Genomic DNA, 27,193 nt, shown 5'->3' on the forward strand with positions numbered 1-27,193 from the left:
GAAAATAAGATGTTTCTTTAGTGGGTTTTTTTCAAAATCTGTATAAAATTATAATCATTTGACTGAATTAGTAGAGTTGGTATGATTTTCTGAGGTATTTGGTATAGATATTTTCTGCCTAGCATAAAATTTCATGCTGCCAATTTTAGTTTTGATGTCTACATAAGGATTCTATGTTTCTCACATAGACCACTGATAGTAAAAAGGGCTTCTTATCATTGCCTATGAGGCCCAGAAATTCTTTTTCCTTCTTTATTTGGTTTTATCTAAGGAGAAAAACAGAATATGTCCAATTCAAACTCTAAAGAGAATACAAAAATTAAATTATGTATTTTTGCCATTTTAACCTTAGCTAACTGAAATGTAATTAAATACCATAAAAACTTAATCATTATAAAATATATATGTATAACTATGCTGAAACATTTATAAAAATAATTAAGGAGATTATTTTAAGAGTAAGTAAAATTTTTAGAATTTTTAGGAATATTTTCTATTCATTTGAATGAGTTTATATTGTCCTTATATATATCTATACCAACAGAACATTCTGCCTTTCAACTGTATATTCAACCATGTCTTAAAATGTTACGATTTTAAAAATATGTAAAAAGCTATCTTAAGTTTACAGAGAAAAAATTACCTTAAATGAGTGTTCTATTTTAAAAATTTTAAATAATTAGTGCTTATTATGAGAAATATAAATTATGCCATATCTAGGAATAATTATGTAGAATGTGAATTTGCCTTCATAATTTTTCAACCATTTATGTTTCTTTTTTTCTCCCTCATTTTAGAAATTCCTTTTAACTGCAAAGACAAAAACAATGGATTGTACAATTTTGTCACACATTATCAAGGACAAGGCAAGGTAACCAGGCAGTAACTCCATTCACCAGTCTTATATATTTTCTTTTCCGTAAGTAAAATATTTTCATTTTTATATTTTTTAAAACAGAAAACTACAGTCCACAGCCATCAATAAGAGACACATTCAGGTGTCAAAATCCAACAATATACATTTTCTTGGATTAACTCTTACCTAAAACTCATTAATCTGTAATACTGTAGTTGGAACAAGATTTAAAGTAAAATATTTGTAGTTTCTCTTGCCCCTTAAATTACATTTTTCTATATTTGCTTTCATACATAAATCCCTGTATCGATCATAGACAAGATTATCCTACAATGGCTTGGAGGCAAAAAGAGATAACTAACTCTATTGTGCATTGATATATAAAGGATTTACTCCTCTAAGACAATTACATAACTCTTTGACTTTAATTTATTGGATTTATATTTTGAATCAACACAACTTCATTGTGGATTTTTAGCATTCTGGTAACTATTGAACCTGTAGTCTAGTGAGTTTAGTGACAACAAACAAATCCCCACATTTTATTTGTGTTATGTTTCCTCTTATTAAAGTACAATTTCTAGTATTTTATTTTTCCTATTATGAAAGTTTACCTTCTTAACATCTGCTGAATGCACACACTCCTGGTCAGCATGTGGTCCTGAGTGTGGTGAGGTGGGAATCCAAGCATTTGAAATTTGTGGTTCCTTTGTTTGTAGATAGTCCTCTGCATGTAACCAAGCATATAAGAATATGTCATATGGACAAGAAATGTAGACTAGTTGATTAGATTAAATACAGGCCCACTAATTTGTTACCTGCAAGAAGCTTACCTCATTAGAAAAAACATACAAAGACTGAAAGTGAAAGATATCTCTCAAAAAAAGTATAAATGTACAATGAATATATTTAAAACGTTCAACATCTTTAAAGCCATCAGGGAAATGAAAATCAAAACTTCATTGAGATTACATCTCATCTCCGTGAGAATGACTATTATCAACAAAACAACAACTAACAAGGTGGCAAGAATGTGGGGAAAATAAATCCTTATACACTGTTGGTGGGATAGTAAATTAGTACAACCACTATGGAAAACAGCTGTACTAATTTACAATCCTCAGAAAACTAAAAATAGATCTATCATGTGATCCAGCTGACTCACTTCTTAATATGTACCTGAAGGAAATGCAAATAACAAGAAACATTAATTCTTTGAACAATGTATTATGATGCTTCCATTTTAAGTAGCTCCAACCCAAATAGTCTGCAATATAAATTAAATATATATATCTTCAGATTACATTTGAGTTTGGATGACATTTTTTATCTTTGGGGAAAGAGAAAATGCTTTCACAAGAAGAAGTATGCAAAATGATAGTGTGGGAGGCTGCCTGTCCATGATCTAAGCATCCCCTCTCAGCCTTGAGTGAAGCGGGTGTCGGTCTGGCATCTCCCACCACGCACTGTGTGAAGCAAATGGCCTTCACCTTCACTTGGCAAAGAAGTTTGTTTCAGCTCTGAACTTGGGCTTTACCCAATGGAATTGGACAACCCCCCCTATGATACCTAATCCCCTGCCTTATTTGGTGTAGAATATTCTTTCTAAAATCATTTGTTGTCTCTTCCCTATAAATAAAGCAAGTCCGGGTGCACTTACTTTCTTGCCTTCCAGTGTGGAAGAGGTCCCTTAAGGTCACAGAGCATCCCACCCATGATATGAAAATTTCTTCTGTGTCCTGTGTGTTTTCACCATTTTCTCAGTTTGATGTAGCAGCAGTCAGCTCTTTTGAATCCAGTTCATCTCATCACCACCACGGGTTGCTGGCAAGATGATAGAAGGAATTTAGGGTAGTGTGGAGCAATTTTCTAAGAGACAATGTCAGATCACATCTCTTGTGTTCTTGGAGAACATACCATAAATGGTGAAAATGTGGAATCCAACATAACAATGAATCAGAATGTGGGCATCACTTGGAAAACATTTTGAAGACACTGACTTTAAAATACTGGAAATATTGACCTTAGTGTTTAAAGCTCACCAAACCTGACTTTAAAGCTCACCAAAGATGTCCACAACCTAATCCACGAATGTAAAAATATGATGCCCTATATGGAAATAGGGAGTTTGCAGATAGGATAAAGTCAAGACTCTCACGACAAGGTGACTGGGTTATCTTGATAGATCCAATGTAATCACATGGGTTTTTTTTTTTTTTTTCAATACACAATGCATTTTTATTAAAACTTCAGGAATTTTTACAACAAATTCAAACTATAATGGGCTTCATTCAAATTATCTTTATGCTCTTGAAAGTTTTAAAATCCCATGTCTAAAATTAGAATAGAGTACGGTAAAGGTTATCCACAAGTAATCTATTAAATAGAAGAATTGATTGGGATTTTTATCATTAGTTGACTTTAATTTAACAAATGTTTCAGTCGTCTGACAAGTAGACAATTTCCATTTAGAGCTCCAAGACGTTGTACTTCTCCTCTGATACATATCCTGTGTTTTCAAAAATTGAAATGATTTCACATTTGGAGTTTGATGAAATAATTTCTAATTTACTCACTTAAAATGGGTCATTTATATATCCCAAGTATTACCAGGCTCAAAATTATTTTCAAAGCAAAACAGAATTTGTTTCATTGTTCCAATAGAAGATAAATGCTCCTTGTTAGATCCATTTCTAGCCATTATTAAGTCTATGAACCATATGCATCTAAAAGAATGTTAGAGAATCTAGAAAGAATAATATTTCTGGTTTTGAATATTCTTTAGCTCCAAACCATATAGAAAANAGGGAATATTTTACTGGAATTTAAAACTGGACATTCAAAGCAGATCAGGGACTCAGGAGTTTGGATATAATAAAATAAGGAAGAAATCCCCAGCCACACAGCAGGTGGGAGGCTTCAGCCAGAGAGGTCCCTCCATGAGCCTAGTAGAGGGAAAGGGAACTAAAGGAACCCACACTTAGGCATGTCTGGTTACAGAGCATTTAGAGATCAAAGACATTTCCCAGCAAAACTGAAGGACTTGCAGCCACTACATGGGGGTCCAGCAGCTGAGCGGGCCAATTCCTGGCAAACCTGAGTTTGGCCCAAATACAGGCCCATTAAACACATGATGCACAACCTAATGTGCTTAAGTAACCAGGAGAAAATCAAACGTGGAGAGAGGTTTATACAGGGGACAATAGTTTCAGAAACCTACCCAGCTCTACCCCTCCCCCTCCAATCTGCCTGTTTGCAGGACCAGCTGGGAGAGACATATCTGGCTGGAACTCAGAAGGATGGGGGCAGGAGAAATTGTTTGGAGATTGAATCTGAGTCCAAGAAACGTAGGGTCTGCAGGTGATGTAAGGGACTAAGAATTGGCTCCCCCACCACATGAGTGAAACCCAGAGGAGATCCCTGGGGTATAAAGTCTTCCAATGTGGACCAGCAAGTACTGGGTGCTGGACATGCACTGATTTAAAATCTCCAGACCAATCAGCATTCAACAAAGAACCTGGAGCCCACCTAAGCCTAAACCCTGCCTCCAGGAACTTCGCCTATGGGATTACCTCTCTCACTCCAGAAATCCAGAGGGTAAGCATCACACTCCACAAGACCCCACCTAAAGATGCTGAGAAGAGACGCTGAGAATATTTTGAACTCCTGAATTTTCTAATTATTCGTCAAGTATTTTTTTTCTTTTCTACTTATTTTTTTAATTCTTTTTAACTCTGTAATTGTGACCTTAATGGTACAGTGGGCAACTATACAGTCTCCTATTTTTTTTTCTCATCACTAGAATATTTTAAGCCAATTATTTAACATGGATTAGACTTTTGTGAACTAGAATGTTTGATTAGTATATTTTAGTTTTGTTTTGTATTCCTTTATTTTTATTTTTAATTTTTTTTAAAAATTTGGTATATATATATATATATATATATATATATATATATATATATATATTCTTGTTTCTTTTGATTCTCTCTTTTCCTCCACTAACAGCCAATCTCTATTATCTCCTTCACTCTTTATTTAATCCTTTTCTCTTGTCTTCGCTCTTCCACATAATCATTACATCCTATATCACTTCTATTCTCTTCCTGTCCACTATTTGAAAATGTAAACCCTTTGCAAACTTGCTGTTTTTTTGTTACAAGCAATAACTGATCATACCATTTCTGTTTATTATGATAATTAACATTGTAGACATCATAGTAGGAACTATTTGGTTTAATGCTGGAAACTGTATTGGCTGTTGTTATTATTTGTCTCCCCCTAAACAGTGAGGTACTAGAAACCTTCAGGGACACCGTAAGTCCACAGGGTAGAAACTCTACTGCCTCAGATCCATACTGTTAGATGGGGAGACATAGACAACATGAAAAAACAAGGTAACAAATCACCCCAAGCAAACCAAGAAACACTAATAACAGAATTCAACACCAAAGTGGAAGAAATGTCAGAGAATGAGTTTAGAATTACATAGTTAAATTGATCTGAAAAGTAAAGGATGATGTAAGAGAGTAAACACAAGTAACAAATGATCACTTCAATAAAGAGATAGATTCTGTAGAAAAATAAAACAGATATCCTTGAAATGAAGGAAACAATAAACCAAATTAAAAATTTGATAGAAAACATCACCAACACTGGGGCTGGGGATATAGCTCAGTTGGTAGAGTACTTGCCTTGCATGCACAAGGCCCTGGGTTCTATCCCCAGTACCACACACACACACACACAAAAAAAATCACCAACAGACTAGACCACTTAGGAATAACAGAACCTCAGGCAATGAAGATAAAAATATATAATCTTGAAAACAGAATGGACCAGGGAGAGAAGATGTTAAGAAACCATAAGCTTCCAGGAAATATGGGATAACATGAAAGACCAAATTTAAGTTTTATTGGGATAGATGTAGGTGCAGAAGTACAAGTCAAAGGAACACACAATCTTTTCAATGAAATTCATTGCAGAAAAAAAAAAATCAAAAAGCAAGTGGAAAAAATTCCAGTCCTTTCTGAACTGCATTGAGGAAAGGGAAGTGGGATTTTTGTCAAATATTCAGTTTAGAGGAGATTTACAACCAAAGGGGAACTTTTCCAAAAGCAATGGAATAAATTGGCCAAGCATGTGAAGAATTAGACACCTATAAAACGCAAGTCAAGAACTTTCCAGAAAAATTGAAAATAATCACTGGCACATATCAATGCCAACTTGTTTCTTTTGAGAGTGAAGCTCATAATAATAGGTTGAGAATGCTGAAAGAAACCTTGCTAATTTAAGGGGCAGAAAAAGAGAAACACTTAAGACAAATACTAGCTGAGGAAATATTTAAATGTGTACATTTCAAAGGATACTTACATCCCAATTATGTCCTAGATACTATGGAAAAGGATCTGTTGTTCTGTGAGGATCACCAGGAAACCTCGAATGACTAGAATCTCAAGAAAGGAGTACAATTAGCCTGTTTTGCTGTGGGAACCCAGGATTAGTGACTAGTATGCAGATAGTCCCCAGTGGACTCAGGAACTCAGGAGGAGGATTCTTGCACCAGGACAACCCTATCTAGATGCACTGGGTTCTCTACAACACAGGGATCTGGAAGACTCCAGATCTCCTTATCATTCAGTTATGCTAGTGGAATAGAAGTTCACCACACATATTCTTTGTGTCAGAGAATGTTACAGAGGGATCCCTGACAAAAGCATTCCAGTTCTTCTGCCTTTTCTAGAAAGCCAAGAAAATCTTCCCAGAAATCTTCTCTATCAAGAATTCTCCTAGCCTAACACATTCTCACTGAAAACAAGAAGTATCACTGCAGTGAGCAACGGATTTGGTCTTGTACAAACTGTCTGCAACATAAGTGAGTCACTCTACTCACTAGTCTACTTTTAGAAACACAAAGATACCTTATTTCTTTCTTTACTAAAGTTACTTTGATTTTTTCTTTTCAGTTTATTGCTAGTAAAGTGACATTTTCTCAAGTGAAATATTGGTGGAATTATAATTCTTATGAAATTGTTTTATAATTGCAGATTGTTTCATTGTGAAACTTTCATCATAATTATTTTCTTTTAATTTGACTGCATTTTGTGTGTTTACAATAATTATTTCATCAAGATCCATGAAAATCATTTAGAAGCAGAGTAAGATTTTGTCACTTTTCTAAAATAATTTTGGACTCTGTTTTGGTTAATTGTTATTACTTAAGTAACTGTATAATTGTGTAAATGAAACTTTTATAGGATTATACTTGAAATAGTTTTTAAAGTAATGTACATTAGATGCATGTGACAGCCTAGAAAGCCATTCATAGTGTTTGCTATTGCACTCAGTCTTGACATTATTGTTACATGTGCTCATCACCACCTCAAGTTTAATCACAGTGCCTGGAATTTTTACATCTGTTATACTAATCTTTTGTTCACTTTGCCTCTCTATTCACTCTTCTGAGTAAATAATTTATGAATATTTAAGGTACCAGAGTAATACACTCAGGCACTGCTGCACATAGAAGTATGAATGTGTAACAACAAATTCCACTAATATGTATAATTATAATGCACTAATAAAACAATTTTAAAAGAAAATGGGAAATAATAGAAAGGGCTTCTTCTAAACACAGACAAGCCTACAATCTTCTAGAACATGTTAAGTATAAGTATGTGTGCAGTATAACTTCCTTCATAAATAACTTCCTTCCTTTGTGCAGTGTTACAAAATTAATATTATGTTCTTATAATTGCATTAATGCTACATTCTTATAATGTACCTTAATAAGACAAATTGTACCAACTTAGGGAAAGCTAGCCCAGGCCTAATGTCTCTGACTTAAATTAAATTTATTACTTTAATGCTGAGAACAAACTCATACTTTGTTCTCCATTGGTCAAGAAATTGTCAGCCTTTCCCTTCTAGCCCCATTTGCATTTCCCAGATTTCTAGGGCATCCTTTCATAAGAGACTATGTTTTGTTTTTGTTGTTGTTGCTACAACACTGGAATTGAACCCAGGGCTTATGCATGCTAGGTAAGTGATCTACCGTTGAGCTATACCCTTGTCCTCAAATGATTATGTCTGTACTGAACTTTAAAAGCAATAAATTCAGCTGAATTTTTTAAAGAAGGTATTTTTACAACCCATAAAGGAGAAACTATGACCAAGAAAAAAGTCAGTTTTTGACAGAGCTTTCATGTAGGGGAATTTGGAATGCAAAATTTCTAGCCCCATTTTTCTTTTTCAGAGCTTCAAAGAACATCATCACTCTGGGATATCGTATGTTAAGTGGGCATATCTGATCAAACATGCACTAAGAAGTTAAATTCTTAATGTTCTCTCCACTCAAGTCTTTGGGAAGGCATGACTTAGAAAATGATCCAAGGACTTAAGCACAAATGATAAATTGTCAGTGTCAATGGAGGATTTTTTTTTTTTTTTTTTTAAATATTTATTTTAGTTTTCGGCGGACACAACATCTTTGTTTGTATGTGGTGCTGAGGATCGAACCCGGGCCGCACGCATGCCAGGCGAGCGTGCTACCGCTTGAGCCACATCCCCAGCCCCTCAATGGAGGATTTATATTTTTGTGGGTTATTAAAAATGCTCAGATGCCCTAAATTGGTATTATTTTTGCTTGGTTAGATAATGTTCTTGGAGACTCCAAAAGTAAAGATGGTGTTTTGCCTTTCAAATTTGCCTATAATTCACAGATAATTTCAGGATGCTTTTCATGTACCTGTCATATCTTAAGTATGCATCCGTTAATCATATCTTCTCTGAAATGGAGAAGAATGACAAGCTATCAATCTCCATAACAAAATGTGGGCTTTTAGAGCCCATATGTGTGTATGTGTGTGTATTTTTTTTTACTGAAAAATGACTAAAACTTTATTTTCCCTAGATGAAACTCATATTTTATAGCTCCTAGAGCATCTTATAACATTGTGATGAAATAAATGTTCATGAAAATGTATTAAAATGAACATCAAAAATTAGTAAGAAGAGTGGAGTATTAAAACAATGTAGAAATATGGTCTTTATCAAAGAATAAAATAAAGATATAGAGATTTTCAGAGTATATGTGTGTCTATCAGAAACTGAATGCTAAAGAGAATCAAACATAATTGCTGACAAGAAAGTGATAAACTGATGTCTAAAATTAGTCTTTCGTACTGAAGCAACTAGCTTTATAATCAGAGTAATGTCCTGTGCCCAAGAGTGGTACTATCAGATGGTTACCATGACTGTGGAACAGAGCTATCACAGGTGCTATTTATAACTTTATAGCTCTTGAGGCAGCCCTCCCATGAATAACTGCATAAGAGGTTTGCTATTAAAGAAACAACACAATTTCTCTAACGATATGTTAATAAAATTACCTGTAAATAAATTAAAATATCCAAGTATAATAGAAGATCATTATGGAGAAAAATAACTTCCTCCAAAATTCAATTTGATGGCTGCTATTGAAAACCATTATGAAAAAATGTTAAGATGTATTGATCATTTTCACAAGTTTAGTTAAATTGATCACAGAACAACAGTAAAAAAATATCTTTTAGTCTTGAAAGAAAAAGGTAATTTCGAGACAACTTCAGATATATGTGAACTTAATTTTAGGAATTATGAAGATAAGTGAGTTACATATGTTCAGATGAATGATTTCTTTATATAAAAAATGTAGATATGTTAAAAGTGCATTTAAATTGCTAAATATGTGCTCCCTAAAGATTTCTAAGGGGAATAATATCACTGCTGAATTAAATATTCTACAAATCTGTTATAAAAAAAAAGACAGACAAAGAAAGTGGGAAAAGACAGGTTCTTTGATCATTCTACTAAAAGTACTTTCAGAATTATTCATCCATTAAAAACAGTATATCAGCTTGATTCATTGTGATAATATAGTGTCAAAAGCATCAGATTAACTTTATTAGAAAATAAATAAAACTGTGAACTTACACCATCCTAAAAAATTGCATGGGGTATATGCATTTTTGATGATTTAGTGTCATTTTAAATTTAATATGTGTTTCATTATTATTTTGGTAGCTTTGTGGATGTAATCACTTTGAACAAATCTTAAAAGATATATAATTCATGTATTTGCAATTTTCCTTCATTTCTTCTCCCAGGGGATAATATTGTAATCTAGACTCCAGTTATAGATAGACGTGGTATTACTTCTACTCTCTTTTTCAGAAAAGATGCCTCAATCCTAGCTTTAAGAATCTTTCTCAAAACTTGCTTCTCTTGGGCTGGGGATGTGGCTCAAGTGGTAGCGCGCTCGCCTGGCATGCGTGCGGCCCCGGTTGGATCCTCAGCACCACATACAAACAAAGATGTTGTGTCCGCTGATAACTAAAAAAAATAAATAAATATTAAAATTCTCTCTCACTATCTCTTTAAAAAAAAAAACTTGCTTCTCTTGATCACTATTAGGAGTTCCAAGACCCATTCTACACATGGCCTAGAGCTTTCTATTTTTTATCATCATGAATGAACTCGAGTTAAGCAGACTTTTTTCCTTGCCAGAATTAGCAATGACTGCAGACATGCCTAAGTTTTTGACCAAACACATAGGATTGTTTACAACAGTGACTCTCTTTGGGAAGTGTGTTGCTAAACATGAGTCACCTGGACTTTTTCTTGAGCTTCAGAAAACTGTTCTCAAGGAGAAAGGCTCCCAGTGGGAATTTCCTTCCAAGTTTAAGGTTAATTCTAATCTTAGTCAAAAATCTACATCTTCAAGTAACACTGGTCAAAATTAATTACTCTCCCCCTGAATATTCTTCAATAACAGAAAAATCTACTCCTATTTAAGGAAAAGTCTTCTTAAATTATTTGTCACCCTCTGTCACTCTCTGCATTCTGTAAGACCAAAAGACGGTGACACCAATTAGTAGATATGCCAAGAGTCTTATTTCACTCAGTGGTTCTTAAATCTGATTATACATTGGAATAACTTGGGTAATATTTCAAAAATACTTATTCCTCAGAATTACCTCCTTTTACTCTCAGGTCTTTTATTTGATTGGTATGATGGGTAGTGGGAAAATATAACTATAAATATCTATTATAACCACATAATCAGTTATATAGACAAAACTGTAAGTTACTAATAGTCTGTGATAAAAGTATTTGTGTATTATAATGGTTAATTTTATTTGTCAACTAGCAATTTGGCCACGATATGTGACCAAAGATTATTCTGGATGTTTCTGTGAGAGATTTAAGGATGAGATTAACATATGGATTGGTTGACTTTGAGTGAAGCAGAATATCCTCCATATTATGGGTGATTCACATGCTATCAGTTGAAGGCCTAAAAGGAACAACAAAAACAAAAATAAAAAAATGGACGGGCATACAAGGAAAACAAAACCTAGATTGTCCTGACTATACTGTTGGTAGAAATATGAACGTAAACATGATTTGTTGAGATCTCAGACAGCAATGAAGAACATTTTATTAGAAACTATAAGAAAGAAGACACTTGTGTAAAATGACAACAACAATAAAATGTTGCTGAATTGTGTTTCAGTGTTTGTTGGAAAGTAAAACTCCAAATTGATGAATTTTGATATTTAACCGAGGAGGTTTTTAAGCAAAGTGTTAAGGGTCTAGTCTGGTTTCTCTTTGCTGCTTATGGTAAAATGCAAGAAGGGAGATAAACAGAAAGAATTAGTAAGCAAAAAAAGTAATCAAAATGTGAAGATTAAGAAAATCATTAGCCTATCTTTATTGCAAAGTTAAGAGAAAACATGTTTTGGAAAGAACATCAAAGATGTTGTTGGAAAAAATATTTGATGGAGAAAGTATGCATATGACTTAAACAGACATTTCAGTAGAAGCCAGGAATAGAGATTGGGTAATATATCAGCAGGAACACTAATAGCTAAAGGGACTAAAGGAAATAGAGATGACAAAATGAAGGAAGGCTGCCAGGCTTCTATAGGATAGGACAACAGAGCTATCTGGTTATGGACATGTACTTTTGAATGAGAAAAGGAAAGAATTACCCCAAAGTGAATTTGTGATTGCCACAGTTTTTCACTCCCACATAGTTACAGAGAGTCAAGGTCCAGGAGATGATATTATATCTTTCTTTCTTGGTTTCAGAGAGCTAGGGTTCTCCTGCTCAGTGCCCCTGATTATACTAACAACCAAGACCTCAGGGGCAGGGGTACCACCCAGCTCTGTAGCACATTGTTGCTCCAAGGGCTCAGAAGGCAGAATATTAAGCTAGAAAGAATCAGTCTCAAGACTTAAAATATAATGGAATTTGCCTTGCTTGGAACCCATTACCTCATTCATTCATTGTAATTGAAATATCTATCCTGTGTCTATTGCCCCACTGTATTTTTTAAAATACATAACTTGTCTAGTTTCAAAGTTTAATGGCCAGGGTAGAATTTTGCCTCAGAATAAATCATAACTTGAATTTCACCCATTTCTGATTTAGAAACTACTTAGAAGAGGTTTTTGACTTAAAGTTCATGTGTTGCTACGGACTAATGGCTCCCAAAGGCTGAAATGATCAAGGGTTTGCTTATAGGGTAGTACTATTGACAGATTGTGGATCCTTTAGTAGGTGAACCTAGAACACAGTCATCTGGTCATTGAGGGTGTATGCTTGAGGAGATTCTATAAAACTGGGTGTGCTTCTTTCTCGTTTTTGCTTCCTGGCCATGAGATGATCAGTTTTGCTCTGCCACACTGTACCACCAAGATTTGCTTCCTCAACACAGATCCAAAGCAACAAGTTGTAAAAATAATGGACTGAAACTTCCAAAATGGTAAGCTTAAATCACTCTTTTTCCCTTTTATAAGTTAGCTATCTCAGGTATTTTGTTATAGTGACAGAAAGCTGACTAACACTGTGGGAAGAGATAAAACTATTCAGGTTATTGGGACTGAGGATGAGTGTGTTTTGCACATGAGAAAGATATAAATTTGGGGGTTCCAGAGGATAGAATATTATGAATTGTGTCTCGCTAAAATTCATGTTGAGGCCCTGATCCACAATATGACTTTAGAGATAGAATATTTAAAGAAATAATTAAGATCAAATGAATTCATCAGGATGGGGTAATAATCTGATAAACTAGTACCCTTATAAGAAGAGGAAAAGACATTGATATAACTACATAGTGAAGATCATATTTGTTCACAGCATCAAGGCAGCCATCCACAAGCCAATGAGAGAGGCCAGATGACGTACAATCTGCTCACAACTCTCCCAGACACAAATTCTATTCTTTATGTGGTAGTTATTGTGTCACTCCTGGAAACTGATATAGTGGTCTGGAACATTATATATTATATAATAGTGAGTTAAAAAACAAACACCTGAGTTTGATATGGCAGTGTTTTCCTGATGAAGAAGGGTATTAGATTGAGGTTTCTTTACTACTGCCATATTGATTCTTAAGTCTGTTTGTTCTTTTCCTCATTTATTAGTGTGTGTATGTGTGTGTGTGTATGTGTGTGTGTGTGTGTGTCTGTGGCAATTAGCCAAGCTTTCAATCTATTCTTGATGCCCATGGGTTTTAGTACTGAGAAAATAAATATTTTTTTTATTTCTGATATATCCAGCTTACTTCTGGAGTAAAAGTATGACCCCTTCATTTTCTGAGAAAAGGCAAAGCCTGCATTCAATAATTTTGGTTCAGTTGGACTGCCTCTGAAGTAAAATATGAGCTTGTATAGAATTTTCCTTGTTCCAGGAAACACTCATTGAAGTACTTTATGTACATCTCAATTTATTTAGCACTAATTGTGGTTTTGTAAGGTAGATATATTGCTGTCTTCATTTTTTAGATGGGTCTATGAGGACCCAGAGCATTTAAGTAACTTAACCACAGTTGAATGGGTGATAGAGCCAGAATGCAAACTCAGATACTGATTCTGAAGTCCATGTTTTCACCATTTCCCTGCACTGCCTTTCACACAGGGAAGGAAAATTCCTATTTTAAATCTGACATAAACTTTCCCTTTTGTTGTACATGGTGTTTGTTTTCTAATTCAACAAAAATTTATTGATACTCTCCTATGTACATTCTATATTCTGAAGTCTGGAAGAAACAGATTTTTTAAAAAATCCTCACATGGAACTTTTCTTCTAATGTAGAGAGACAAAAATAAATAAAGTAGCAGAATATATGTTGTTGTAGATGGTGATAAGTACTTGATAGAGGGGAAAGCAAGCACAGAGAAAAGCATAAAACTGGAATATTAAAAAAAATTCCAAGTGTGGGTAGATCTGGGTAAATAAAAGGATTCAAGTTGCAGGATAAAATATCAGGGCATAAAGTTGTGGGCTCAAGTGCTGTTGTAAAGGCTTTTACTCTTATTGAGAAGGAAAATAATTAAGGGGATTGAGGTCAAGAAGTCTGTTTATATCTGTATCTGTGTATCTCAGTTTCTCTCTCTGCCTCTCTCTCTCTGCCTCTTTCTCCCTTTAATTTTATCTAGAATGAGATTTATAATATTTACCTTACACAATTATATAGTTAAGAAGCCTCATAGTGTAATCTGTTCAAGTTAAAGTCACGGGAGAGCTAACTGTACATTCCTGAGTCTGAAGCCATCAGAACCAGGATCTCCAAAGATTGAGTCCCAAATGAAGGACAGGAAAACACTTATATCACCGGTAGTCAGGCAGGAAGATAAAATTAACCTTCTTCCACATTTTTATTCTATTCAGTTATTCAAAGTGTTTGATAATATGCACTTCCATGGAGGAGAGAAATCTGCTTTACCTGGTCCACCAATTCAAACACTTATTCTTCCCACAAACATAGGCACAAACAGAGATACAATGTTTAACCAGGTATCTGGGCACCCCATGGTACAATCAAGTTGATATATAAAAGTAGCATCACAGTTGGAATTCAAAGCCATGGCCTAGATGAAATTAACTAGGCAGAATATCAGACCATGATGCCAGAGTCAACAGAATCTCTTCACTTGGGAACTTGATAAATAGGCAAGTCCTTGGCCCCCACATTCAGATCCAGTAAATCAGAAACTGCAGAGTTGGAATCTAACGTTGTATATTTCTATATGTCTTCCAAGTGTTATTGAATGAATAGTTATACTTTGAGAACTACTGTAATAGTCTCCTTAGGTTGTAATAATAAAATATCACAGAGTAGATGGATTAACCAAGGAACATGTGTTTTCTCACAGTTCTGGAAGCTGGAAGTCCAAGGTCAAGGTGGCAATATGGTTGGTATCTGGTAAGGCCTCTTTCTGTGGCTTGTATATAGTCACCTTTCTGCTGTACCCTCCCATGACCTTTTATTCTGTGCACACAAAGTGATAGAATATTATATGAAGTTTTATCTTAAACTTATAAGGATAATAAGTCTTATAAAATCATAACTTCACCCTTATGACTTCACTTAGCCTGCAAAAACTTGCCAAAGCCTACCCATATCCAAATATCGTCACATTAAGGGTGATAATGTTAAAACATGGATTTTGGAGAGACTAAATCTGTAATAAAAACCACTGCCCTGGAGAATTGGTGTACAAAGAGAAGAGTTCTAAAACTAATCCTTGGGATGTTTATATGCAGAGTCTGTCACAGTGAAGCAGAACATCCAAATGGACTGAGAAGGAGTAGACAGTTTGGGAACAGTAAAACCAACAGACTCTGGTTGCTAGAATGCTAACTAAATATAAAGTGTAATAAAGAGGAGGGAGTTATCTATTTGGAAATAATGCTACTAACAGGTCAAATAAGATGTGAACTGAAAATTATTGATTGAATTTGGAAATGCAGATTCATTGTTGTTTTGGCAAAAGCTATCTGATTGAATAGTAGGGGTCAATGCCAAATTGGAATGGGTTAGAAAGACATAGGAGAAGATGAGTTGTAGAAATGTAGAGAATATATTCAAGGGTTATTTTTTTTAACAAAGGGATCAGAAAAAATATAGAGTACTGCTGCAGAAAGATGTAGGATTATAGGGTTTTTTTAAAAAAGAGAAATTTTACCATGTTTATTATCTTACAGAAACAGCTCTGGATTTCTTTTGTTGTTAAGTTTTTTGAGTTCTTTATATATCCTGGAAATTAATGCTCTATCTGAGGTGCAGGTGGCAAAGATTTTCTCTCATTCTGCTGGCTCTCGCTTCATGCTCTTGATTGTTTCCTTTGCTGTGAAGAAGCTTTTTATTTATTTATTTATTGCTTCTTGATTTTACTGCTTGTACTTTAGGGGTTTTATTAAGGAAGTCAGTTCCTGTATCCATATGTTGGAGTGTTGGGCCTACCTTTTCTTCTGGTATGTGCAGGGTTTCTGGTCTAATACCTATATCCTTGATCCACTTTGAGCTGTTTTGTGAAGGGTGGCAGATAGGGGTTAAATTTTATTCTTCTACGTAGGGTTTCCAGTTTTCCTAGAAACATTTGTTGAAGAGGCTATGTTTTCTCTATAGTAGGGGGGAAGAGGTGAGGGGGAAAAATAGAAGTGCAGTAGATCAGGCAATAGAGAATGAAGGGAGAGGAGGAGGAATAAACCAAGGAAAGACCGTGGAATGAATCTGATGCATTTTTCTCATGTACATATATGAAAATAACACAGTGAATCCCATCAACATGTATATCCATAAGAATGGGACTCTAACTAGAATAAGGTATAGTCCATGCTTGTATAATTTCATTAAAGTGGGTTCTGCTGTCATATATAACTAAAAAGAACCAATAAAAAATAAAGGAAAAAAATAAACAATTCTGGGAAGACAGCAAACAGACGGTTTCAGGTGAGAGAGTAGAGAGTTTCTGGATAATATCCTTGTGCAGATGATGGGGAATACGGACTAATGAACAAGTTAATGAACTCAGTTTGGGGTCTTTATAATACAGATAACATAATGATGGGGTGATCTTTATTTTCAATAGAGCAATTAGAAGTTTATAAGGTAATTAAAGGTTGACCTTTAAATGTTTTGATTGCCAATTAAATTCATTGGTCCATAAATATTTTAAAAGATCTGTTCCATTTGTGTCTTTAAAAATTTGCAAATGATTAGTGCAGTCCAATGCTGAATCCCTCATTGTTCTGAGACTTATATGCACCAAATAATAACATTCTATTTGAACACTGAAAAAATAATCTATGTGGAGAAAGGAATGTAATTTGTGGACTGAAGAATAATTGTAAATGAGAATAGCAGTCATATTAGCTAGTGAATCAAAAGCATACTGGGAAATTCGTCAACAGACTTACAAATTCTATGTGGAGTTTCCTTCACTGGGATTGTATGGATTTCCCAGTTGAGTTAATTTAGTTACTTTAGTTTTATAGCAGGAAGAATTAAATTGTACTCTGAAGCTTTATTTGTCTTCAGAGAATAAATGAGAAAAAGAAAAATGTTCACTCAAAAGGAAAAAGAAAAGCAACTCTAATGACTCCCCTTACCACGAGAAATATCCTATTTCAGGACATTTCCCACATGTGATTTTAATTTTTTACGATGCTTTAATATGTACCAAAGAATATATGCCTTTGCAGCAAAAAATCCTTTGTGATATATACATTTTTCTTTCATGAGATTCCTGTTTATAAGTTGCTAACATTAAGAGTTAGCAGGTGCAAATATTGTCTTCCTTTCCCTTCTTCTACTCCTTTCTCTTTTGCTTAACTTTGGACTCACATTCAGATTGACAAATACCAGTTTGCTATTATCCCAGGAAAGATATATCACAGATGGACACAGTACACCAGTCAGCTCATTATTTGTATGTAATTACATAAACCCAGTTTGTATTTAAGGCAAAATATTGGGGACAAATAAAGATTTTTCTCCTCCAGGAGAGTGGGATGGCGGGGGTTGTGCGGGAGCACCTTCAGAGTAGAATTGGAAAATAATTAAGAGTACTAGATGTTTTTAAATGTTTCTAAGAAAAGACTTGAGAGACTTGTTATCCAATTAGTGGTGCTTAGATCCAAGGAAGTAGGACATCCAGTTTGATGACTAGAGTTGACTCTTGGAGCCCTAGGAATGGTAGACTTCAGTAACTTCTAAGTACCTTTGTAGAAATAGTGACTTGGTAAGTTTAGGCAGCAAGTGCCTGAGAAAACCCCCATATAACAGATGTCCTTAGGGCATTGAGGAATAGCATCAGACTCTTTTTGAGGCCATGATGATCCTATGGACATTTGGGAGTTTCAGAGTTGCTGTAAGGAGATGCTGTGGCAGACAGCAGGACAGAACATTCGGGTAGACAACAATGGAAGTGAGATACCTCAATAGAAACCAGTGTGGAGAAGGGTCGAGGATCAATGTACATCTTAAGATACCGTAAGAAGAGATGCCTCCTGATAATTCAGTTTTTCCGGAAATCTTTCACTGGATTAAAGATGCCTTAGTGCTTATACAAAGATAAAGTAAGAAGAGATGTTAACCAAAGAACAAAATGTCTGTTAACAAGACTATATGTAAGAACCCCCATCCCATTGGAAACTAAATAATACCCAGGAGAGAGAAAGAACAGAGAAATACTGATTTGACTCAGTTATGAATTGAAATAGCAGTGTTTATTTGGAAACATCAAAAATTATTTGCTAAATATTAAATTCATTAATTGAAAAATAATAAATAATATATTCTATGTATGTGTACATATATGGCTTTTGGATTCATAATCCTTCTTTGTACACAGCATCCCAGAGTCATTGTGGTATTTTAAGTCATTATTAGAACAGAAAGATCACAAATCTAATTTTTAAAATTTTAGGTCTTAGTCATATTTATAACTAACGTGAAATGGGATGAAATATTTTTTCTTTGACTCTTGATTTCAAAGTGCTTATGTGTGGAAAAGCATAAATTTACTAAAGAATACCATAATAATTCTGGAAATGACAATTCCTGTACACTTTATAAGAAAAGACCTTCACAAGGAATGGCAGGAGCAGAGTTGATTTCTTATCTCCTCCTTCCCTGCAAACACAGACATTGGTCTCTCTTGTAAGAAAAAGGGAAAGTATCTAGTGTGCACCTCTCAGAAACCAACTTATTCAAAATAAAAGAATAACATGTATTAGTAGTGCTTGTGTGACCTGCAGTGAGTCATTAGATCTTTATCCACTTGGAATCAAAATACTTATTCCATTCAGAGAAATTCAGAATTTCATGTAAAACTTCCTTAAGTCATTCATATTAAAAAGAGTACACTGGTGAGTGACTGAGTTCATTGGAAATCCTCAGACTGTATGCAGTCTATTTGCCAAACTCTTTGGATGGTGGGGTTGGGGTGATGATGGTGCAAAAAAAGTCAATTTTCCAATAATTTTGTTTATTCAAACTGTTTCTACCTCCTGATAATTCAGTTTTTCCGAAAATCTTTGACTGGATTAAACATGCCTTAGTGCTTATATAAAGTACTTTGGTGATCCCTATCTTCTCAAAATTTCCAAGGAAAATTGGTGAGGGTAGCTCAGGTTATATTTTTATGAATCATCTCTTGTTCTAATACCATGCTTCAGTTAGCAGAGTATTTTTCCTGTACTTATTCATTTGTTTTTAGACTTCTACTAAAGTCTGAAATTACTTAAATGCGTTAAGTTACAGCAAAGTACAGCGACAATTTAAAATGGAATGTTGGACATATTTTCATAGAGACAAGTATTAATTTATTTCTCATGATGCTCTTAATCTTAGAGTTCTGCCTGGTTTTCTTATGCCTTACCTTCATTATCTTTTTTCAGTCTTTCCCCACATTTTCTCATTCTAAAATCTATCATTCTCTGTAATTCATTATTCAGAAACTGGGTATATCTAAATTAATTTTTAACTTTTCATTTGGACATGTGACATCACAAACACACCAATAATTATTTATCTAAAAGAATTAGAGTTCAATAACTGTCACAAATTTAGTTTGAGTAATTACAGCTATTTTAAATTTAAATATTATGACTTGTTAGCCTATATTACTTTATCAATTTTGATATCTAACATGTATCATCTAAAATGTAATCTATTATTTAACTAGCTTTAAAGAATGCTTTTATTTTTCCTTTGATTTAAAAAGTATATATAATATGGACATCATTTTGCATATTTGTTTTAATGTATTTGCATTAGTTATTTACAAGGGTTAAATTGTGAGGTGTGAAGTTACAATACCATCTTTTTCTATATACTCTTATATTAGCTCAGGATGTTCTGTAACTTCTCCCTGTCTGCCTATTCCTTTAAAATTCAAGAAGTGCTACATCTTTGGGAAATGCTTCCCTAAAGATGATATACCACAACACCCTGCATGTTTTGTATAGTACTAATATTATTTTGTTCTTTAAATTCTTTCCTGGGTTTTAAAGTCTCACCTAAGTATGTCATAACTTCTATTTTTAATAAGGTGTGATGCCTTTTTATAATTTCCTAAGCATAGAACCAAGAGCATGCTATATACACTCAGTAAATTTTAAAAACAAAGTCATTAACTATTATGACTGTATATTGGAACTACAGTATATAAATACTTAAACTTCAACCTATAATAAGAATAATTATATGCATCAACTTTTGTTTGGGAAGATATTTCTTTGACTTTTTCAAAGTATAATTTATACAGAGTGAAGTACACTGATCTTAAGCTTGATGAATTTTGACAAATGCATATGCTCATATAATCTATGGCTCTGCTCCGATTAAGACATATATCTTCATCACTCCAGCTAATTTCCTTATGCAGCCCCCGCTTGAAGGCAACTGTTATTCTTATTTTTATCACCATAGATTAATTTCGTCTGTTCAAGAATGTTAAGCCTACAAATTTATCCAGTATGTACTGTTCTGTGGCAGCCTTCTCTTATTGGAAAAATGTTATCTGATATTCAGCCTTGTTGTTACATGTAACAATACTTTGTTCTGTTTCTTTTATTTCTGAGAAATATTACATTACATAAGGTACCATAATTTGCTTGTCTATTAATATGCATTTTGGCTTTCCAGTTTGGACTATTACAAATAAACCTGCTATGGGCATTTTTATAAGTCATTTTAGAACATGAGTTTTTATTCATTTAAGATATACTAAGTATGCCTAGAAAGAACTTGCTACTTTATAGTGTGAAAATAAATTTAACTTCATATGGATCCATTAAGCATCTTGTGAAATGGCAAATACTTTATAAAGCAATGTACCAGGATTTGAGTTGCCTAGTCCCTGATAGGTTTTTTTTTTTTTAAATAATTGTTCAAAGTTCCTTGACTCAGATTGCCTTTTGATAATCATCATATATCTACTTGCAGCATGCACAGCTAAATTGTAATGTTCCTATTGTTAGCACAATGTCACTGTAGGAAAAAGTCAAATAATCATTTCTTTGAGAAGTGTTATGGGTATTAAAAAAACGAATTAGTATTCCCAACTGGTTTTAGACTGCACAATTACTTAGGAAATCTATGGTACTTGTGATCATAAAAAATCTTTCCTATTGAGTGCAGCCCACATTTGATGCATTTTCCTCTGTTTTTTTCCCTAACAATTCTAGAAATGAGATATAGACAAGATAAATAATTTCACTACAGCAAGCTACCAACCAACTTGTTAATACCTTGGCTTAACCAAAAATAGAAAACTATAAATTCATTTAATTCTATAAATTTCTGTTTAAAAACATGATTTTAAACGTAAGTTGGTAATTATAACAGAAATATAAATATTGTTTCTTTTTTTCCCACATTTAGGCAATTATTTCATTCAGTGGCTTCATTTGCTATTAAACTAAATGGCAGACTGAGATTCTCTCAGATAATTGGAATGATTCACTAACAAATACTTTATTTCTTTGAACTTGGAAATGATTTTGAATAGATATTTAGAACATTCCAAAAGATTTGCAAATTTTTAAAAAATTGTAGGAAGAAAATATGTGAGTAGGAAATCCTGAATTCATTACCCTCTCATTGGGATAAATAAGTCATTAATGTAGATATAATTATGTAAGGGCTTCTACCAAATAAGCGCTTCTGCGTGGAAGACTGGGACTGTGTAAAGGGATGTTGCAGATGTCAGTTTTCTTCCCAAAGATGATGCAAAATGGACACTGCAAGTTTAAATCTAGTTCTATATTCAAACATCTGTCGTGACTGAAACTGGAGAATCAAGAAAAAATAGAAAGCAGAATAGATTACATCAATTTCCTCTGGCCCTACATCAAGAGTAAGACTAAATTTAAGAAATTGTGCTTAAATTTAATAGGCAATCCAGGAGAATCCTTGGACTGACTAGCCTTTGGTATCGCCACAGCTGAATTTAAGGGTCTCATCTTCTCTAGACACCTCAGAGCTATAAACTTTTCCTTTTATACTTGCTTTAACTTACTCATAGTCTACCATCTTTGGTTAATGTTGTTAAACTGGAGAGACATAAGGTAATCCATGAATTTTCTGAAATTTTCTACAATCTGTGTGTGTACATATTGTATATTTCTGCAAATGGGTCCATTATTTGAGGAAATGTTCATACCATTCATCATATTCTCAAAGAAAACTATAACCATAAAATGATGGAGAAATATCTTCTTAGGTGACAGCCAACTGGCATGTGGATGTGGATTAACTGACTTTTAACAAGGGCCTTGAGGAAGAAAACTTGTAATTGTGAGATATCTAGTAAGTTATAATATGCAACTGAAGACATTTACTATTAAACCATTGCTTGATTCACTTGATTAAAAATACAGAATGCCTGTTAAAAATGGTGAGTTCAAGATTAAAGAAGGTTCAGTGAAATCATGTTTATCCCCAGAGGTGGTTCCTTATGAACAGCAATGTACATAAAGTATTTTTAAAAGTTTATATGATTTAAATCTCTCTATTTCTGAAAATTTCCTTTAAAGAAAACTCAGACATAAGAACAAGAAAACCTATTTACAAGAAAATGTTGAATTAAGTATTATTTCTTCTAAGAAGAGAAGTTTAATTATTTTAAATTATGAAAGTCACAAAATATTAAAATGATGAGAGGTTTATAGTAACTTGAAGATTGTAAGTAAATATCTGAAAATTTATTAATCTTATTATTTTCTGTTAAGTCATGGATTACTATTAAAAGCATCTTCTTTCTACCTATAGTCCTTGAATTCTTCATGCATTCTTTACTATTGTTTGGTAGGAACAATTAGGACATAAAATCATGAACACTAAAGGGCACTTTATTCCAGCTAACCCCAGGTGACAGTTTTATTACTCACCCTATTTTCTTAATATTGACTATATATAAATGTACATACATGCACACACACATACATATTTGTACTGGGGATTAAACCCAAAACTGCTTTACTAATGAGCTACATACCACACTTTTTAATTTTTTTTCTTTCTTTCTTTTTATTTTGTGACAGTTCTCCTTAAGTTGTTGAGGCTGTCCTCAAACTCGTGATCCTCCTGAATTATGGGATCACAAGAATGTACCTTCATACTGAGCTGGCTGAAACTTTTTAAGATCAAATCATTTACTGTTCACATTTGAGGCACAAATAAAAGAAAAAGTATTATATATATATATATATATATATATATATATATATATATATATATATCAATTAAAAGTAATTTTAATTTGCTTATATTGAAGAATAAGAAAAAAATAAGTATAAAGATAAATATGAAGTAAAACACAAACCACTGAATTTTCACAATAACATCAATACTAAATTTTTTTAAAAAATCATTGCTTAAGGATTCATGAAGAATTTCTAAATTTTCTTTGTGATTTTTGCTTCATAAGATGTGAGGAAAGGCAGACAGTGTTGTTTATTTATGAGCTGCAGGTACCCTGATGAGAAAGCATTGGCTGATGTGACTAGAATGGTGTTATTAAACATTGTGCCATAAGCAAGATCAATAGAAGAGCTAATAATAGAATCCTCTTTATAATGTATGTGCCTGAGGAGGAATAAAGCAGAGAAATACAACATACTGCTTCTTGGGGAGCTGGTCAAAAGTGGTACAGGCCATATGCTATAAGGAGGGAAAGGTAATTGGAAGCAGGATGGGGAACTGGAAAGCAGGAACTTCTTCCTGCATTATATCCTCCACCTAATTCACACTTTGGATTTCTAGTACTAGCTCAGGTACACAGAAATACACTATAGTGGTTCATCACCAGCTGCCTCCATCACAGTGAATACAAGCACATGACACCTGTGTTCAGGAACAGATATTTGGCACACTACATCCTCTTCTGCCTGTGGTGTCTAATAAGCATACCTCTTTACTTTTTGAGGGGAGACATTTTTAGGAGTGTTCCAACAAATGGAAATGCTAAAAAATGACAGAGTGTACTATTTACCTTAATTCTTATAGCTATTGATACATATAAATTTTATGTATAAAATAGCTTTCTTTTAGTTCTATAGTCCCTAGCAAAAGTGCAAGTTTTGTTCTCACATAAATCCAGGTTAGCCAAATGTAAGATCAACTGGTACATAAGAAGTATACATCGGTATCAAGGCTGAAGTGAACAGTTCAGCCCTATTCATAGTTTTCTTATATATGTATATTTATTGAGCTGCTGCACTCCCTGACATTTACGTAATATGTGAAAAATAACCTTCAAGTAATAAAACAACTTAGACATATTTTCTGTTACTTGCATTCAAACGATGAAACGAAATTTTAATAAACTCTGCTTTTACAATATGTTAACTTTGTTTTTTCATTTCCAGGTCTTACATTGGAAATATTTTCTATTTTCTGAAGCCAAACATTTGTATTATCTATAAATATGCACATATGTGTACTTTACATAGTTTATGAAATTTTATATTTTTATAATATAAATATATTGCATAATATATATAATTATGCAATTAATGTATTACATAAAATGTATGTAACTATATGTTATATAAAATATAATAGCAAGATAAAATATCTTAAACTATGTATTATGTAACAAAAGTTTTATAAAAATATATAATATAAATATGTATAAAGAAGCATGGTATTGTAGCAATGCTTAGTCATAGCGAAACTAATTCAAGATCACTATCCTCAGCATCTATGACTAAATGAAAGCCTGAGGGAACACAAAACAAATGGCATTTTCTGCTCAAGAGTGCAGACAGTTACAGAGACTGTATACACGGATGGTAGGAGGAAAACTCTGGATATAATCAAGTTAGGTTAGAAGATACTACTTAGAATTCTCCTCAGGAAAAAGAAAAGTATGCTTGTAAGAAAAAACAGTGCTGTCTTGGAGAAGGTTCACTTTGAAATGTCAATCCCATAACAATGCTTTTGGACAGCACAGGCTGAAAATTTTGCTTAATATAATTTTTTTTTAAATCAAAGAGGATGCAGTCTAAATTCTTTTTATATTCATTCACCCCAAATCCTGAAATCTTAACAATATTACAATGTTGTTTTTTTTTGATGTTAAAATGAAGTCATTTTAACAAATTATGACTGTACGAATCAAAATACCACTAGTTAATAATATTAGACAAGAGTATCTTACAAACACTACATTACATATTAGCTTGCAATCTGAAACATTACATTTTGTATTTGTTTATTTTCAATAACTGAAACTTCACAGAATTTAATGGTAAATAAAGTTTTAAAAATTTAGTTCTGTACATTAGTTCCAACTATCTCTATTTTACAATCTATAAGGCTCATGTCATAGTTCAGCACCAAAAACATCTATAAAACTTTCTAACCAATCTCTTTCATTCCATGTGATAGTTTTTTGTTGTTTTTTAAAGGTGAATGTCCAAGAAAAAGCTTTATAAACCGTACTTCCAGACCTTGAAGTGGAATACTCTTTTTGGCTAGTCAGACTATGTAAAAACTTAGGTTGTACCTTCTTATTTTCATCGAACAGATACAAAAACAAAGACCCACACAAACACACACACAAAACAAAAAGAACTCAAACCACAAATCTGTCAGTCTAGAAATTGAATTTGTAACACTGAAACATAAGTAGCCTAATAATGCCCTGCTCCATCCTTCCTTTCCAGTTTAAAATTTTAAAAAGGCATCAAAGAAATGTTTTATGTATCTTTTAAAATAAGGTGCAAAGAAGGATTGCAACAAAAAGCTTCCTCATATACACCTCCAATAACATCTCGATGTTGCTGAGCACAGTCCACCATGAACTGATCAGGAGCACTCAGCTCCTGCAGCTATCATGACGGCTCCCAAACAGACCATGCTTTTTATGCCATAAGCCTGCTCAATGCTAGTGTCTCTCTGTTCAGAGATCATCACAATAACTTTGTCACTGTTGGTCTGGATAATATTCCAGAACCAGTGTTACTGTCCTAACTCTTTTCTGCCTCTCTAGGATTTATAAATCTGAGAAAAAGAATGTTTGTCTTGCCATTTTCAAAGAGTATTTGTGCATATCACATTTTAAGACCACATTCCCCAAGCTAGAAAAAATTTTCAAAAACCACAGGTACTTTCAATAATCTTGTTGTTCAAAGTATAAAATTCTTACACATTAAAAAAAAAATTAAATTGGAGACTAGTACCTCTGCTTTCCTCTAACAGAAGCACAGGATTCACACTACATTTAAAAACTAAATTTCATGCATATAAATGGCCAGAGATGTATAAAGTTTACAGAGCCCTTAACATCATTCGAGTACATTTAGCATTGGCTAGACCACAACAGGAAGCATGTTAGCAAATTGGGCAGATAGACTTGTCCAAGAGCACAACAGTTTGCTAGGCTCTGTGTCAGTCACATAAAAATTTAAGCAATGTGTAATTCTTTAAAATTGTCCCCAGACATTTCCTTCCTCCAACCATTCCCCTATCCCCACCCCAACCCAAACACACTGTGAAGTCTTGCAGTTCACGGAGTATCTTAATGTTCCCCATTACTAATGACAGCTACTTCGGGTTCTGCTGCTGATGCAGGGAGCCTTGGCACTTTCTTAGCAGGGCTTGGAATATGCTCAGTTGCTGTATTTGAATGCACAAGTCCTACTCCTTCACCCAAAGTGTCATCATTTGGAGAGGGGCGACAAGCGTACGTTCTTCTATGCTTTTCATCCACTCTAACTAGGTACCATGTTCCTTCAAAGAGTGAATCTATTGAACACTGAGGTATATAGTTGGCCAAGTGATGAGTGTCCTCTCTGAGCTTCATGTTTTCAGCAAAGACATCTGGTGCTACACAAGTTCTTGAGTCAAGCCTTGATTTAAGATCACATAAACTTGCTGTTATTTTATCAAGAGCAGACCCTGGTGTGGCATCTTGTGTAACTTTAAGAGAGTTCAAGGTGGCAGCCAAACCAGAACCATAAGAGAACACTCCTATCCTCTTCCCTGCCAA

The 27,193-nt window shown here is 33.8% G+C and overlaps 1 long non-coding RNA gene across 1 annotated transcript in view; it reads right to left on the reverse strand.

The window, feature by feature from the left end:
* Positions 1 to 407: 407 nt before the first annotated feature.
* Positions 408 to 27,193, reverse strand: part of LOC125616914 — a 91,393-nt gene continuing 64,607 nt past the window's right edge. Inside the window, exons 3-4 of the long non-coding RNA XR_007347698.1 lie at positions 2,517 to 2,680; positions 408 to 1,583 (exon numbers count right to left, since the gene is read on the reverse strand). This is a non-coding gene — a long non-coding RNA (uncharacterized LOC125616914). The remainder of the gene's footprint in view (positions 1,584 to 2,516; positions 2,681 to 27,193) is intronic.

The sequence above is a fragment of the Marmota marmota genome, unplaced genomic scaffold, assembly GCF_001458135.2.
Source record: "Marmota marmota marmota unplaced genomic scaffold, marMar, whole genome shotgun sequence".
Taxonomy (NCBI): domain Eukaryota; kingdom Metazoa; phylum Chordata; class Mammalia; order Rodentia; family Sciuridae; genus Marmota; species Marmota marmota.